We start from the raw sequence: 19,287 nt of genomic DNA, 5'->3' as shown, positions 1-19,287 counted from the left end.
GAACACATTAAAAACAACTTTATGCCAATTAAATTTGACAATTTGTGTGAAAGTAGTAATTAAAAAAAAATACAATGTACCAAAACAAATAAAGGAAGCAATAGATAATATAAAAGTCTGAAGTCTACTAAAGAAATAAAGTTTATTATTTTAAAAAACCTACAAAATATAATATACAAACTTATGCCCATATGGCTTTCTCAGAATTCTTCCAAATATAAAAAAAAAAAAAAGAATTACAGCAATCTTATGCAAAATTCTCTAGTTAATGGGAAACAAGGAAAACATAGCATTATTTTTATAAAGCCTCAGTAACTTTGTTTTTTGGGGTTTTTGTTTGTATATCTTAGTTTATTTTTTTAAAAGATTTTATTTATCTGAGAGAAAGAGAGCATGACTGGGGGGTAGGGCAGTGGGAGAAGGAGAAGCAGATTCCACACTGAATGTGGAGCTAAGGGCTCCTAGTGTGGCTCCATGTTTGGGGCTCTCAAGACCCTAAGATCATGATCTGAGCCAAAGGCAGGTGCTTAACTGACTGAGTCACCAAGGTGACCCAGTATAAGATCTCAGTAACCTTGATATCAACAGCATACAAATATATTTCAAGAAAGAAAATACAGAACCATCATCTTTATGAGCAAATATTTAATAATTATAAACAAAATTCTAGCAAAAGAAATCAAGCAGTAAACAAAGGGATAAATACATTGAACAAAGTATGATAATTCCTAAAACATCAGTGATTTTAGCATCCACAAAGCATTCAATATAATTTTTAATATTAACAGAAATAAAATATTGTGCTATTTCTACAGATATGGAAAATTCAATTGATAAAATAATCAATTCATTTATGATATAAACTCTAGTAAAGTAAAAATAGAGTAACCTTTTTTTATTTCAACAAAGAGCTCTACCCCCAAAATTTACAACATGATAAATAATAATAAAATGTGAAAAATTTAACAGTGGGATCTAGGTGAGGCAAGGGTGCTTACATTACCAATACTATAAAACATTTTACAGGAATAGGCCACACCAGAACAACATGCCAAAGCCAAATCAAACCAAAACAATACAATGGAAGGTCAGATATTATGACATAGTATCACAAGCATATTTAAGAAATTAAAGGCATGTACTTTGGAAAGGAAGAGATGGTTGCCATCATTTTCAGATGACACTATGCACCCATCAAAATGGCTAATATACCAAAAAGAAATAAAATAAGATATTGTGGGTGGTGGATGGCTTTGGATGGAAGCCTGCATTGGAGTCTTTGCTCAGGGGGGAGTCTGCTTCTCCCTCTCCCTCTGCCTGCCTCTTGCCCTGCATGTCTGTCTGTCTGTCTGTCTCTCTCTCTCTGTCAAATAAATAAATAAAATCTTAAAAAACGCCAAGATGTTAGGGATATCTTGAACTGCTTGAAATATCATAATATGCTGTTGGAAGAGGACATTAATAGAAAAACTGGAAAAGTGAACACATGCATACATTATAACTAAGCAATTTCACTCCCAGGTAAATAATCCAATAGCAATGAGTTAATACTGTTACAAGAATATACATACAAGAATGTTCCTGAAGGCACTATTTGTTAGAATCCGGAATAGAAACTACTCAAATACCCATCAATACTAGAATGGAGTTTTGTTACATAATAACATGTTATTTACTAATTAGAATGAACAAACTTCAATAGTATCATGAAGAAAATAATAACATGAATGAACTAATAAATAACATGTTATTTACTAATTAAAATGGACAAACTTTAACTATGTACAAAAATAGGAAAGAGTATCACAGTACATGTTGGTAAGAGGAGCAGATTCAGAAGCATCTTCAGTGCAAACCAAATTTAGGGCAGGAAAAACCCCTCTTTTGTGTTGGGAATCAAGATAAGGCTTAACTTGGGGTAAGTGGGTTGGTGATGGGAAAGAAGCACAAAGAGGTCCTCAGTAATGCTGATGTTTTTCTAGTTCTTGAGTGATTTGTTCATTTTTTCTTTACAATATTCAATGGAAAGTTTAAATATTTTTCATTGTACTCTACTTCACTCCAATTTTCCCTAAAAAATACATCTTAATGTAATATATTTTATTCTTGAAAATATTTTGTATTTCACTACTTAATCAGAGTTTCTTACAACAGTATATACATAACTTGAAGTCTATTCACAAAATATCCTGTTGTCCTAAGTCTCTAAAGTTTTAAATTGTTTTTTCCTCAATTGGTTTTACAAAATTATTATCAGTACATGGTTACCAAAACAATGTGTACATGTATATATTTAACTTTTGATATTTATTAAAATATTATTTTGTGGTTTATATATTCCTTAACTTGATAGAAGATGCTTATCAAATTATTATGTACACACAGAGATACTAATATTTGCTGGAATGAAACATTATCCAAGAGTCTTCATTTTTATAGCCCTGGACTCAGAAAGTTTATTGATATAAAAAAGTAAATGGAAGTGGCAATTTTTTTATAGTGATGTCACTCAACTCCTTGTACACTTCCTGACTTAATATGACAAAAGTGACTTATAATAAAATTTATTTTTAATAAGCTACTAGATGAGAACTGAATTTTGTTTTCCATCCATTATGCTCAGAACATCAACAACTGGTTTTAAAAGGAATGGTGCAGGACTTGGCATTTCCCATTTATTTCAATACCTTTATCAGTTAAATACTCTATTTTAAATGTCCCTCTGTTTGGTATGCTGGCCTTTTTTACCCTCAGGTGATTGTCCCATGGTAAGTTTCCAAATATACCAGAAATATGCTAGAACGGACAATTGTAAAATTGTAGGTAGAAAGATCAGCAGATGAGTTCCCATAAAGGGAAGTTTTTGGGTTTTTTTTTTTTTTAATATTTTATTTATTTATTTGACAGAGAGATTTCACAAGCAGATGGAGAGGCAGGCAGAGAGAGAGAGAGAGAGGGAGAGAGGGAAGCAGGCTCCCTGCTGAGCAGAGAGCCTGATCAGGACTCGATCCCAGGACCCTGAGATCATGACCTGAGCCAAAGGCAGGGGCTTAACCCACTGAGCCACCCAGGTGTCCCCCATAAAGGGAAGTTTTAAGGAAGACTGTTGAGTTTAAAAACCCGAACGTTGATTTTCTTAAGATTTTTGGTAGTCTCGCAAAGGTCAGGAAGTTTCACGTTAATTGAGTTGATGATACCTCCCTGCAAAGATGACTGCACTGCTCTTCTGTTCCACTTGAACATGGTCCATATATCCCACACTCTTCAGTAAACCTGATACACCAGTGAAGAGCCTGATACCATCTGCAGGAGGCTGAAGGACTGGTGAGCTAGAACGGAGATGCAGTGTGAATCCAAGGAATGGAAATTCAAGTGCAATAAGAAGTGCCTTTTCTGGGACCACCCACAAACTGCCTAACCTTTCTGTGATTATAAATAAGAAAAGAAGGGCATGAAGCAAACATAAACTTAAGTGATTACTTAGAAAATATATTAAATGACTGTTCATTGATTTGTTTGAATAAAATTCTGATTTCATTTAAACATAGGAGGCCACTTGATAGAGAAATAATTAAAATGGCAAACAAGCTCATTTCAAGATTGTTTCTCCCACCCCAAACTGTTTGCATTTTTAATGTAGAGATCATTTTTTGATTTGAGATAATTACTTTAATTGTTTTTTATAATTCATTTTTAAAATGTTACTGATACTGAGGGAAGAATCATGAAATATACATACATAACAAAGTGGTTGTTATTCTATATATGGTTCAAGGAGATATAATCAGTTAACTTATTATTCTGTAGTGAAATAAAATTACATTAATAGAAAGTGACATTATTAAGATTTTGCAGAAATATTTATTCAAATGTAAGAAAATGCTTTTTCTGCCATGATTAATCTTTTTTTCTTATTTCTATTGAACTTGACACTTGGTTCCTTTGAATAACATTTTAATTGGAGCCCATGAACCTTAAAAGCTGAGATTTATTTACTGACACCAGGGAAATTCTCTGAACTTTTTCATATGTCATCTTTATTTCATAATATCTCTTTGACAATTTTGAATATTATTATGGATATTTAATGCATGCTAATCTATCTTGTCTTCAAACCATTTTATATGAATTTAACATACGCTGCTAAGGAATTAATGAGAATTCATAACATAATGTAGTCCCTTAGCTCAGTCTTTCATAGCAAGGGAGCTGTGTATATAAAGATTGCTAAAAATTTCCCAACATTATGGTTCCCAACTTAAATACTTAAGATTCTCTAAATAGGACGTGTGGAAGGAGTGTTTCTCACTCATGTTGGTTCTACTGTTGTCTTTGGTATGTTTTCTGTGCTAGCTAGTCTCTAAACTGATCTGTCTTCAGTCTGTGAACTAATAATGTCACTTGGAGACATTATCACGTCTTTCTTGCCCTGACATGGGTGTGGCTATGATATCCATCTCCTATAATCCAGCAGTGATAAAATTTAAGACACATCAAGACATTTGAGAGCAAATGTTTCCTTTTGCTTTTAGCCTTGGGTATCAATTCACAGAGTCACAATCTAAAGTGTTCCACTATGAAGAAGAATGGAAAACGGACCAAAGTCTATGGTTTCAGAATGAGTAGTTTTTCCTGACTTGGAAACATTTGTCTTCTATCCAAATAGGAAAATTTACTTCACTTGTATGTTCCACTCCCTTGAAAAGCCTTCTGTTTATTTTCTTTTTCATTCTTGTTTTCAGTCATGCCCCAGCCTTGAGCAAGAAAAGAGTGATGGATAAAGTTATCCAGTGATTTACTAGACCATCCACTCCATTCATTGTAGAAAATTGCATTCCTTTATTAATGTTATTACTTGCTAAGCAGCAGATGTCAAATGCTGTAGCTGAAACTGCTTAGCTTCCCAAATTAATCCTTTAAAAATCAACTTTATATTTATTGTTAAATAACTTACAAAACTGGCTTCAAGTGGAGCTATGCTAATGTCTACAATTGGGTTGTAAAATTATTAACCATTATATCCATATGTTCAAGCCTAGATTAATATTCTTTTGGCATCTTCCATACCAATTATTACTGACTTAAAAGTTTATCTTCTATAGGAACATACCTTAGTTTCTGTCTCTATCCCTTTTTAACACACTTCTTTTTCTTGACAATTCTTTTGTCACTATTCTTTTTCTTGACAATATGATCTGTAGGTTAATTCAAACAAAAAAACAAATAAAACAAACACCAAAAAACTAAACTGACAAAAACACAACTGAATTATAAATGAATATTTAACTGGAGAATCAAGATAACAATAAAAAGCAACGGTTAACATTGCAACCATTTACAAAGTTGATATTAACTTACTTTTTAAAACCACCACTTAGGTTTCTCTAAGTAAAGAATATGATATAGGAATGAAATGGTCATCATTATAAAACAATACATAGCTTTTCTTTATTATATAAAGACAGAAATTTAAGTTATTTAATAATTTATAATTTAGTTTTGTGTATGTATTATCATTAGTTGTAACTTCAGTTTTAATTACATATAAACTCAAATAGTTTCATTATATTTATTATAATAATTAAAATGTCCCGCCCAGTAACTTTTGTTGTTAATGAACTACAAAGAAAAATATCCAAAATTTGAAAATAAGGCAAAATAATGTGCAGTATGATTTCAATGTCATACCAGATATTGTTTAACAAGAACCCCTTATGATTATTTAATTATCTATGAAAAGGAACCTGTGGTGCCTTTGCTATTTGTTATTGGGTTAAAGCCAGACAATGCAAAGTGCATGCTAACATGCAGATTTTTGCTTGACAGAAGACAACCCCAGAATTGATGGTTTTATTGCCCTCAAGGAGGTTTACTAGTTTTATATCTATCTTAGCTACATTATTTTAACATCTTTTAATATTTTTTTCAAACTGACTATTAATGCTCAGTTTCTCAAAATGTTCTTTGAATCAGCTTTATCATTTTCTTGATTTCCTCATTGAAGAGTGAATAAATATTTGACACATGTTCATAGCATACTTATATAAGAATCACACTTTTAACTTTTTAAAAATTAGACTTAAACACTGCATTCCCTTTTTCCTATGTTTCATTATTAAGTTATATTTTATATATCTAACAACCATAACTGAAGTTGTTAAATCAAAAAGCCCATTGCAAGTTAAATTTTCTGTGATTGATTAAAAAAAAAAAAGAACTATTTTAGATAAGCTTTGATTGCCATATGATTTTACAGCTGACAAAAATGGTGCAAATTGATGTTGAATTTTCTGAAACTCTTCTCAATAACCATTTTAAGAAACAGATTTTTTCACTCATTCATGTGTCATTATTTCTTTTTGTTAGTGTATAAACCCTGGACTCATTTTATCCCATCTCTAAGGTTGGCTCTTTATACTAATTGGAATTTATTTCTTCTACTACCCTCTGTCTTATGCTAGTTTGCCCATAGACATCTACAGTCAAGTGTATTTTCCTAGTATTTTTACAGTTCAACTTAGTTTATAAGAAGGATTTAGGTATGAGCTTCTCTTATCTGTGAGGAGCCAAAATATTACTCACCACATTTCTTATTGAAACTATCCACACACATTTAACTCAAAGGCAACAACAAATAAAAATTTGAAATTTAAATATTTCATCTCATTTACAAAGTACAGTAAGCAGAACATATTTCTTAAAGCCTTCTCTATTGAAAGATGAATAAAAGTATCAAGGAATAGATATGCATTACTTTTTAATTTGGATTGAGGAATTAGTGTCAGGAAATAATGTCATTTGCATGACATTATTAAAGTCAAAGCTAGTAAAATACCAAAATTCCTCCTTCTTCTTCTATTGAACATATTGCATTTTTGCTGGGGGAAGTTAGTTCATTAAATTTCAGAAAAAAAATCATGTTGAAATTTTCAAAGTACCTACTTGATGTGTTGTTGTGTTTCTTGAGATATATATATATGAGATATATATGACATATATATATATATATATATATATATATATATATATATATATACAGCTCTATGTTTTTCATCAACCCAGAATGGATTACTTGCTACCAGTGAAAACATTGCCATAGCACAAATCTGTCTTGCTGAAGCAGCATCAATGTAAACCAGGAGATCTTATTCCCTCCCTACTATTAAAAAGATAGCATTCTTAACCAACCCAATCCATCTTTTTATTTCCTTATGCAAATCATCTTACTTAAATGTTCTTTATTCTCTCTTAAGCTCTAGTCAAAACACCAGAAAGATTTCTCCAAGCTCTCTTGGTATGGAAGATTATACTTTCTCAGAAACCTTACATGACTTATGGTTTAGATAATCATTTTTAATATTTGTATTTACATGTTATTCTTTCTCCGTATAAATTGAGGAAAATATTTTAGATCTTACCACTACATTCTCTCCTGCTGTATGCTTTCTGTTAGCTTATTCTGGGAATTTGGATAGTTTATTATTATTATTATTATTAGACAAACCATTATTATATTCTTTCTATTCAAGAACAATGATATTGCCATTTGACTTTAGGAAAATATATCTTTCAGGGTTTCATCAAAGAAGCAAAGCCAGCATGAGTGATAAAAGGGATATATTTTGCTGATATGATCTTACGTACTTGTGAGACTGAGTTAGGTCCACCATATAAATCTGTTAACATAGCATCTACTACAGGTCCTGAAGTGAGCAGATCTGGCAGTCAGGAAGGGAAGATGAACATACAGGTGGGTAGCCAGGCAAACTGGACCCCTCCAGAGTAAGCTGAAATCCACCAAATTAATTGGAATCCATGTTTTCCTTTGATCACTTCTATCCTTCAACCTCATTGATGCCTGCAAGTTGCAGAAGATCTGGTATGTTCTACCACAGAACCACGAATGAACCTTGCAAGGAGTTGAGGAAGCTATACAAGGGGATCTGGTGGAACTAAAGTCCAGCTGCAGCACTAAGGAGATGCAGAATTTGGAGCATATGCAGAATTTGGTGGAGGTGAGATTCCTGAAGACACCAATCCCAAGCACAGTAAACCAGTTGAGGTATGACCATGCACATGAGCCTTTGGAGCACCTCAACTTCTATGATATTTCTGTGCTGCACTCCCTCTACTAAACCCTATGCATATTTGTCTTGTAGCCTAAGAGAGCTGCTATCATGGCTTGGTCTTTTTAAATCTAAAGTTTCCCATTTGTGATTATTTTTATTCATCTCTAATTTAACCAGATATGGCTTGATAATATTTTTCAAGAAATCACTAAGAATGGTGGATTTCTACTTGTTGAGCATCTCAGAAATTTTTCTTTCTCCCCAAGGTTCTGAACTATTCAACAAGTTTTTATTGGTGGTGGTGGTATTGTTTCTATTACTGCACTTTATGGCTGTGGTTTGTTGAGTTGAGACCTCTAAGGACACAGCTTCTTTTACACTTTCTCTTATAAGTATCTACTTTTTTTTTTTTTTTGAAGATGATTGCAAGAGACTATGGTGACTTTTGAAATTCAGCATTTTTAGTGGTATAGTTAGATACTCTCTCTTCCCATTAATTTTTACCATAATTATAAATGAGCTACTTTCATTTTCATATCCATGTCTATTTCACCTCAGGATATTTGCTTCCATTAGTAAATCATTGAAATGTCCTGTTAGTGGCTAGGGATTGTTTTTTGTTTTGTTTTATTTTGTTTTTGTTTGGTTTGGTTTTTGGATTTTATTAGGAGTGAACTCTTTGTATATTGAGATGCTATGCATTTTTGACATTCAGGTGTTAATTTAAACATTGCAAAATATATCATTATAATTGTCTATTAAGTTAAGGAGAATATCTTAGGTTTCAAAGGTTCTTTCACAACATTAACAGTTTTTCTTGTTTGAGTTTGTACTTTTCTCTGTTGATGATAGTTTAAATTTATTTCTGATATGATTTGCATCATTCCATGTTTTTACAAATCTGATGATACTTTTATACCAAATTCATATATATAAATCCTTTTTATACCTTTCCTGATCTTGTAATCCCTTACCACACTGGGCTCTAAATTCAATGTATTTTTATTTTTATGATTTCAAAGGTGTCCAGTTTTGCTTTACAAACAAGTCTTCTGTTTTTATTCATCAAAGGGAACTAAAATTTTAAACCCCCAACAGTACAGTGCCTTGACTTAATACACATTTTTTCTATGCTGAAAATTATAATATGCTAGGATTACATTTCCTCTTTTATGTGTCTGGAATGTGGGGCACTAGTTAAGTAGAAGTTGAATGTCATTTGTAGACATTAATGTCACATATCTATTAACTGTTTAAAGACATACCCACTTTCGAAATTTATTCTTAGACCACTTTATTATGCATTTATTTATTTTGTTTTCTTTCAAGTTTCAAAACGTCTTTCTTATATTTACTATATTTGTGTTAGAGATAAATACTCAACATGATTCAAATTTTGACTATATCTGCTTTCTAATTTCCAGAAATGATGTCCCAGATTTCTCCAAGTTTCCCCTTGTGGAATGGGAAAGAGAACTCCTAACATCAGAGATTATACAGAAATCATTCATTCTATTTGTTGGTTTGTTAGTTGGTTTTTCATTTTCTCCATTGTCTGGGAATCAGTTTTCTAATAAACTTATAGCTATGTCAGTGGCTGTGGTGGGATCCTGCAGAAATTAAAATTTAGAGGAACTGGAAACATCTTTAATATTTTGGGTGGTAGTCCAGGAGGATAAGCCAACCTCCTCTGCTTTTCTTTTCCCACTGACCTTCTATCACTTACTGGATAGAGTCTTAGTTGCTGAGGTGAATGGCAGAGCAAAAGAACTCAAGCTCTACTTTTATGGTCAGAAGAATAAATTATGGAACCATGGGAACTAAAAACTACTAGAGAGATCTAAAGAAGGGAAAGTCTCAGAAAACTGATCTCACTAAAAATTTTTTTATGAACTCCTTAGCTCACCACTGATTTGAAGAAGAGTCAAAAATAAAATCTGCTCCTTCTAAAGAAGCATAAAAGTTTGAGCAAAATAAACCAAGGGCAAAATAAAGGATATAATAAACATATGCTAATTCAAGTAAAATTAGAAAACAAAACTGCATTAAAGAAAAACAAAATACCTAGTATTTTTCTATTGATAGAGGTCACCACAATTGATAAGTGCTTACCAAGACTGACAATATAAGGAGAATGACCAACATCATATAACCAAAATCGGGAATGAAAGGGAGGGTATTACTAAAGATATCATAGACATCAAGAGAATGAGGGAATATTATGAAGAAACCTACATAAATAATTTTGGTCTCATAGATGAAACAGACAAGTATCTTCAAATCTACAAAATACTCAAACTTATTCAAGATGAAATAGCTCATTTCTGTAGTCTCCTATTAAGAATTTGAAATTATAATTAAAAAAAAAATGTAGAAGTTCAGGTCCAGATGGTTTTACTGGCAAATTCTACCCAACATCCAAATAAAAAATAACACCAACTCTTTAAAAGTCCTTTCAGAATATAGAATATCAAAACATTTTACAGGCCATCTACTGAGGCTGGTATTACCCTAATTTGAAAATCAGAGAAAGATAGCAGAAAAAAGAAAATAGCAGATTAATGTCTTTCATGAACATGCATGCAAAATTTCTCAAAACATATTAGCAAATTTAATTTATCAGTATATAAAATGAATACACCATAACCTAGAGTGGTTTATTCCAGGAATTTATATCAATTGACACAGAAAAGCATTTTGCAAAAATGCAACATCCATGCACAATAAAAACATTCATTAAACAAGGATTAGGAGGGGATATACTTGACTATAACATAAATCTACTTTTAACATCATGCCTAATGAAGAATGACTAAAGGTTTTTATTGGACGATTGAAAAAAAAAAGGAAAAGATGGCTAAACCTATTCAACATTGTACCAGAAGGAAGGAGGGAAGGAAAGAAAGAAGGAAGGAAGGTAAATACATATAATAAAAAATTTTGAATAAAACCATCTAGAAATAAACTTTTAAAAATATCAATCCAGTTTGATTTTTTGAGAAGGCCAACTTGATTTTTATGCAAGTTTTGCTTGAAATTCAAAAGTGAATCATTACAATTTATCATTTTATTGAATTAAGAAACATATCATATAATTATTATAATAAATGTAGAGAAAAAGTCTTTTTATAAAGCCCAATATACTTTTTAGGGGAAAAAGAATAAGAAATTAGGATTAAAAGTTAATTTTTGTAAACTAATAAAGATATGTACAATAAAACTATGATAGGGGTGCCTGGGTGGCATAGTCATTAAACATCTGATTCTTGATTTTGGCTCAGGTCATAATCTCACAGCCCTGGATTCGAGCCCCACTTTAGGTTCTGAGCTCAGTGGGGAGTATGCTTGAAGATTTCTCTCCCTCTCTCTGTGCCCCTCCCCTTGTTCTCTCATTCTCTCAAATATATACATAAATCTTTTTTTTTTTTTTTTTTTTTTTAACTATAGTAATACATTGAAAGCATTCCCCTAGGGGCACACGGGTGACTCAGTGTGTTAAGTCTCTGCCTTTGGCTCAGATCATGATCTCAGGATCCTGGGATCAGGCCCAGCATCAAGCTCTCTGCTCAGTGGGGAGCCTGCTTCCCCCTCGCTCTGCCTGCCTCTCTGCTTACTTGTGATCTGTCAAATAAATAAATAAAATCTTAAAGAAAGAAAGAAAGAAAGAAAGCATTCCCTTAGATTTTGAGGGGAAAAAAGAAAAGGATCTTCTATTTCCCATCAATTTTATTAAACATTATACTGGATGTCAGCACATTAATATGTAAAAAAAAAAAAAAAACATATTAATTGGAAAATAAGAAAAAAAAGGTTATTTTATTCTCAGATGATATGATTGTGTAACAAAATCCAAAAGAATCCTTTGCATAAAATTATTGTAATTGGTGAGTTCAGCACATTGTTATATACAATCTCTGTATTACAAAATAGAATGAAAATTACCATATGATCTCTCAAAAATATTGAAAGCAGTATCTCTTAATATATTTGTATACCCATATTCATAGCAGCATTATTCACAATGCCCAGTGGAATATTATTCAACCTTAAAAGAAAAGGATGTTCTGACACATGCAATAATTAATATAAATAACCCTTGAGGACATTATGCTAAGTGAAAAGAGACAGTCATAGAAAGATAAATACTCCATGATTCCACTTACATGTCATATTCACAGACAGAACAATAGTGGTTGCCAGACGCTAAGGTGATGGGGGGATCAAAAGTTGATATTTATGAGTATTGAGGTTCAGTTTTGCAAGATAAAAAGAATTCTAAACAATCATATATATATATATATATATATATATATATGACACTATTGAACTTAAAAATGGTGAAGATATCAAATTTTGGTTATGTTATTTAACTACCATTTTAAAAATCGAGTATATTTATACATACCCTTTATAGGATCCATTTCTCCTTCCCTTTGCCTTAAAAGTCCAGTATTTTCTCAACTATGTTAACATTTTCCAACTCATTTTCTCCAAGTAGTACATCTTTTTTCTAACCATTCATCTTCTAAATAGCCTTAGCAATTTATTAATTATTCATTCAAGTCACAACTATAAGGTGCCTACAGAATCTATTCTATATTCACATATAAATATATATATTTATGTATACTGGAAATTATCTACTTAGGTCACTTTAATTTGTGATAAGCATTATTTAAAATAAATGTGTAGAAGATAATGAAAGTGGAGTGCTCAGAGAAAGCTTTGCCTGGTGGACATGTAGGCATAAATATAAACTACAGGTGGAAGCCTGCTTTGTAAATAACTGGGGAAAGCTTTCATGGGATGTGGAAGAAAAAAAAAGTATGGAAACCCAGGAACTGGAACATGTGTAGGGTTTTCAAGGACTAAAATAAGACTAATGGAAGTGGAATAGTTAATAAGGGATACGTTAGCTAGATTTGGTTGTAGGGAGAGGACAAACCAATTATCATGCACAAGCTTTTATAAACCCTTATAGAGACTTAAGATTTTCCTTTTCCTTTTTCTTTTCTTCATTTTTTTTTTTTTTTTTTTTTTTTTTTGCTAGCAACAGAAGACATTGGAAAATATATTTGAGGAAATGATACAATATATGACATAGTATATACATTGTTTCAATAAACAATAGAATGAATGGTTATATAGTAAGATTGGAAACAATTGAAGAAGCCAGAATCCAAGAGTAGATGAAAGAAGATAGACTCCATCCTCCATAGGATGGGTTGGGATGAGACAGATCTGTTTCTTCCAATGTGTCAGGAAGAAATGGAAGCAAAAAACAAGAACAAAAACAAACAAAACAAAACAAAGGTTTACCGGGAAGCTAACGCAAATTAGGTTTTAAGACCACTCTCTTGTCTGGATCCATGAGTAGCATAATAATGTCTTCACATGGGCCTGTGGTTTTTGTAAAAATTTTTAAATGACTTATTTTAATCTGCAATTAACTAACATTGTTATTTCTCTCTGTCAATGTTTTCCCCCACAGTCACTATTTCCTGGTGTCAGATGGTGTTGAAATGGTCTCAAGCATTTTTGATATCTCTATAAAGTGCAGATGGCTAAAAGACACATCAAGTTTGGATTTAGTGTTATATATTTATGTAGTTCACATTCATTTCTGACTTTCAGGAATATTTCCACCCATTGTACTGATCTTGTTGCAAAAGTGATTTTACTCAACAAATATATTGTAGAGCAGTGAAAATCATTTTAAATTTGGCATTTATCCTAAACATGAAGTGTGGTAGGAAGCACTGTGGTCCATAAACAAATAATCTTGGAACACTGAAAAAAAAAAAAAAGAAAAAAAAAAAAAGAAGGGTACTTAATGGACTTGGAAATCAAAGTAGAGGAGATGTTTAATGTTGTGCTACTGGGAGGACAAAAGTCCAAGCATGTGTATGAGGAAGACTAACAAGATATAGTATGCAAGAGTAACAAGAAACTGAATTGTTATTAGATTTTTTAAAAATTCAATTTGGATAAGAAATTAGGATTCTCCCTCTTAAGATGAAGAAAGCAACAGGGTACAGATATACTAAATTATATAAACATTTCAACACATTATATAATTTAACAAATTATATTATTAAACTATTATAGGGCAGTCACTGTTGTGTCTATGAGGATAAATCTATAAAGAAAATATAGTTATAGTCAAATTCTTACCTCTAGATTCTTTTAAAAGGCAGTGGCACATAAGCACTTAATTACTCCTTCTAAAATTCCCTCAAACTCACCAAACTCAGTTATATAGTATACCATAATAAACTACCAAGAGATGCAGAATGGTGTGTCCCGCCTCTGTTCCAATAAATTACAATCTTTTGACTTCTCTAGTAATTCTCCGGGCAATAAAAGTGAAAGAAAGAAAGTAGCTAGTAGCTATTGATCACTATATGTGTATCGCAAGAAGCTAAATGATTCTTTTCTTTTAATGATGGATTACTGTCTTTGGCCCACAAATTAGACCTAGTGCTAGCCATATATTTTCTAAAAGGCAACAATGACAGAATTATTTTTTGTTCTTTGGAAAGAGAAGTGGTTCTACATTTTGGTAAAGCAGAATGATGAAGTGGGAAAAGAACATAACCCAGATTCATGAGGTCATATTTCCAGTTACTAACTAGTTATGCCACTTTAAGCAAAATAATTCATTTTTGTGAACCTCAGTTTACCAATCTGTGTAATAATGTGCTTAGATTTATATCCTCTAAATTTGTAGATAGCACAAAATTATATCCCACTGGTGATACAGAATTAGTCATTACATTTTATAAATAGAATTTCAATAAACTAGATAGACAATATTTTATATAGATTTACTTTGGGAGTACTAGAAAGACTGTATATGGTAGTATAAGGTCAATTCTTAAATATTTTAATAAAATAACTCAATAAAATAATGCAGTTTTCATTTCTCAGAAGATATCTTCTTTAAATGCTCCATGTATTTGTTGGGGACCATTTGTATCCTTCATCCTAGAAATATAGAAGCATCTGTAGAATTACACTTATCTTTTCACAAACTATTTAGCAGGAAAGCTGAGAGTAACACAGGAAGACAGGTGCCATTTTCTAGGTGAAGCATTTTCTGACCCTCACTCCATGTAGTACAGAATCTGCAGATTACCACTGTTGTATTGGATACAACAATAAAAAAAGTGAAAATCTTGGGGTACCTGAGTAACTCAGTTAATTAACCATCCAACACTTGTTTTCTACTAAGGTCATGATCTCATGGGTTGTGAGATCTAGCCCCACATCAGGCTCTGCCTTTCAGAAGGGAGCATATTTGAGATTCTTGCTCTCTCTCTCAAATAAATAATCTTTTTTTTTTTTTTAAATCACAATCTAGTTTTATATGATGTTTAAAAATCAGTAAATACCCTTCACTCAAGTAAACAGTTTTAATGCATTTTTAAATCTTATGAAAGCTTCACAAGTGTTTTTGGAATGATGTCATAAAAATTTCTGAATATGCACACCCTAGTGAAATAAATATAATGGATGAGAATTGTAAATTACCACAATTTTTGTCTCCATAAATTATCCTAAGGGCATACAGTAAATGAAAAGGCATTTATCAAGTAATTCTAACAAATTTTGGTAAGAACAATGAAAATCTATGGTATTTGAGCCATGACTCTCTCCTCTATCCACAAACTCAGAATGACAGAAACTCTTGCATGTACAGCCAAGATCACAGGGCTTCTTATACCTCAAGGAACTGGCCAAAGACTACAGTAACTTTCCAGAGGAATGTACCACCAGCATTTTTCATCCACCCCCACTTCACTTTGCAGAAGCTCTGTGCCAGGCAAGAGCAGTTGAGAAAGCTGAAGTTTTCTACTTCTGTCTAGACACAGTTGTAATGTTGAAGCTCCACTTCACCTGTGTCAGGCTGAGAATATGGGGGCCCAATTCGCTGCAGTCCAATAGTAGGGTTTGAGATTTCAAGGATGGAGAGGCAAGCCCCAAACACCATAGGCTACTGCCTTTGCTGAGTAGTCCCACTTTTATGGAAGGGGTGTCATTCCAGGAAAAGTAGGCCACTATATCCATGTTCAGGTCTGAGGCCCTGGTACAGGATTTTTGTCCGGGGGATTCTCTGAAGCAGTCTCAAAAGAACTGACTTTATTTGGAATAGGGTTTTGGAAAGATCAAGCTCAAGAGTACCTCAGAACACAATGGAGATTTCGGTGGTAAGAAATTATGAGAAGGCTGGTAACTCCATGAGGCAACAAGTTAAACTCTACATAAACTATATAGATTTACCAGAGAGAACTAGGGAAAAAGAGATTGCTAATGACAGCCCTTCTTGGGAATACCCTTGAAAAGAGAGCCTAATTTAATTTGATCAGACGGTGCAACAATTTATACCTGAGGGCATTGTCAAAAACAATAGAGAAAATCAGCTAGCAATTAGTGGAGTCTAATAGCTGGATGTGATATCAACAGGAGTAGGTCCATTAACAGATATATCAGAGATAGATATATTCAAAGGAAACACTGGGGAAATTGTGCTGTCCCAGGTGGCTATGTGCAAGTCCAAGGTTGTCACCTCTAAGGACTGAAATTCGAGTTTGTGAAAGAGACCATTTATTACAGAGAGAAGAACATCCAGAGCAGTGTCTTGCATGGATGGGATCCCCATACCCAAAGGGCTTTGTGATGAAGGCCAAGTATTACCTACGCATATGGTGGCTGTAACCCAGGAGCAGAATTCCAATGTTAGGAGGCTCAGCTTTCTGGAGGCTGCCAACACATCTACCCTTCTTAGCTCTTAAGAGAGAATATTCATCACCCTCGGATGAAAACAAACGTCTCTGGGAAGGGGAAAGAGAGGGGATTGTAATTATTATCTTAGAATGTTCCTGGGGAGGTATGTCCTCAGATTCCTCCGGATGAACCTCTGGCTTCCAAAACTGTTTGTTATTCAAACACATCTTTGCTGAGGAGACCCTAACCATGCAGGTACATGAAAAATCCATGGAGAATTATTTTCCAGCAGTTACCCATTGGTAAATTGGGGAAGAATATTTTACCACGTTGGATTCAGTTTTGTCCTTTTCTCCAGTGTCTTTTCCACTGGGAGCATTGAAACTCTACAGAAAATACTAGTTGAGAGAGTTATTAAGCATGCCTCATTCTGGGGTTCTGAAAGCAGACCCGACTGGCTCTCACACAAACTGACATCAGATACTTTATCAGTGATTCATCATAAGTTTGATATTTTAGCCTTTCTTTTGTGTCTCTGCTTTCTTACTCAATTTGTCAGGATCTTGTTCAGGAGGAAGTGTGCTTAGTTCTTGGAGGGTCCTTAAAAGAATCTACACATTCTTAGTATCATTCTATATAACCATTCCTATTGGGGAAAGTTACTGGTGAATTTTTTTTTCAATATGATTTACTTTAAAAGAAATGGAAGTATGATTTAGTTTGGAAAAATCTTCCATCCAAAATTATGATAATGAAAGTTTGTATCATGTAAACCAGTAAATCATGTAAAAATGATTGCTTATGTGTTATTTCAACTAATTCCCAGAGACTGCTGATTTTATAAAAAAGGCTTCTGATTTGGATAATTCTCATATTAGTGTTTCAATCCATGTCCCCTTCTTAACTAACTTTTTTTCTAGTCTTTTGGATGGTGATTGGAGGGCCTATTTAAAAAAAAAAAAAAGCCAATAATAACATTACATATGAATGGATTAAACTACCCAATCAAAAGACACCTGGGATAATAAAAGTAAGATTGAACTATATGCTTTCTACTAGAGACACAAATCAATGATACAGATAAGTTAAAAGTAAAAGGATGGAAAAATCTTCATTATGCAAACATCAAAAATAAGGAAACCGGAATGATTACAATATCTGACAAAATACACTTTAAAATTAAAAGAAATGTTATAGGTATAATATATTATGAGCAAGAACAATGAATGAAGTATGGTATATGCTACAATATGGGTGAACCTTGAAAGCAGCATGTTAAGTGAAAAAAGTCACCCCCCAGAAAACCTCTTCAGTACATTCCATTCTTATGGCTTAACTAATGGTGAAATGATTTTCTTAATACTATTGCATATGCATTCCAGAACAAGAGCTACTAACATCACTTTGTCCTAGAGCACTCACTCCTCAATTGATTCAGCACCGTATTAGCTATATAAGAATGCTGCTTGTACCCAAGTATAGCTCTGTACCAAACTCCACATATTTTTAATAACTTGCCATCTAAAAGTTATGAGACATTAATACCAATTTAATAAAAAAATCAAGAAGGCTTTCTTTTCTGTTTTTTCATGGAACTTTGAAATCTTCCCAAATTAACTGGTATTTTAAAAAAAAAACAACTTCTGATATATTAAATATCAAATTTAGAGAGAACTTAACACACAGACTCTCCTCCACATTAGCTGAGGCCCAGAGCTTGAGCTGAAACACCACATGTTGATGTGTTGCCAAAACCTTTCAATTAATTAAGTCACTATATTTGGCTCTGTCTCTGGTGGGTTTACTGCTTATCCCAAGCAGGTGTTGATGGATTAGGACATTTCTTTCTGGCTGATTCCTGATTAAATTTGAACAAAGAACCTGACAGCTGTCATGTCTCTGTTTCCATAACTCTTTCAAGTCGGAAAGTATCCAGCCTACCACATGAGAAAAGTGTGGAGTGTCATCTTGTGAGTATAACCTCAAAGTTAGCAAAAGGTGTGAAAAAATATATTATTTTATTCACTTCTTCCTCAGTTGTATGGTCTATTTAATTTGAATAAGAGCAGGAAAATTTTAAAAGCCTGGTTTATTATATGCAGTTAAAAATAAGGATGTAAATAGTGATGTGCCTTTCCCCTTCTCCCTAATCTTTTATTGTGTTAAAAGGGAAAAATATTCTCTTCATCTCAAATTCTCACCTCCAAGATAAATATATGAGAGGGTGAGTGTTTATCTAATTTTCAATCATAAACTGTGACTTGTGGCCTGGTTGCATTTAATCCCTTCTGTGGCCGTTTTGGTCCAGAGAACATTGACTGGCCTTCTAGCGCTTCAGTATTTAAATTGTTTATACACACTTTGCTTTTGCAAAGGAAAATTATTTCAAAATAAAATTCTTATGCAATTTTAATGTTTTCTATAGATCTATTTCTTCCTTTTGAATGGGTAAACACAAAATAATACCTTATAAACTAATTGCATCTGTTTG

At 32.8% G+C, this 19,287-nt stretch overlaps 1 pseudogene; it reads right to left on the bottom strand.

The window, feature by feature from the left end:
- Window positions 1-19,287, bottom strand: part of LOC132027481 (ectonucleoside triphosphate diphosphohydrolase 6-like) — a 39,913-nt pseudogene that overhangs the window by 20,034 nt on the left and 592 nt on the right.

Source organism: Mustela nigripes, chromosome 12, assembly GCF_022355385.1.
Source record: "Mustela nigripes isolate SB6536 chromosome 12, MUSNIG.SB6536, whole genome shotgun sequence".
Classification (NCBI taxonomy): Eukaryota; Metazoa; Chordata; class Mammalia; order Carnivora; family Mustelidae; genus Mustela; species Mustela nigripes.
The sequence above is the reverse complement of the archived record's forward strand: the minus strand, read 5'-3'. Positions and strand labels throughout refer to the sequence as shown.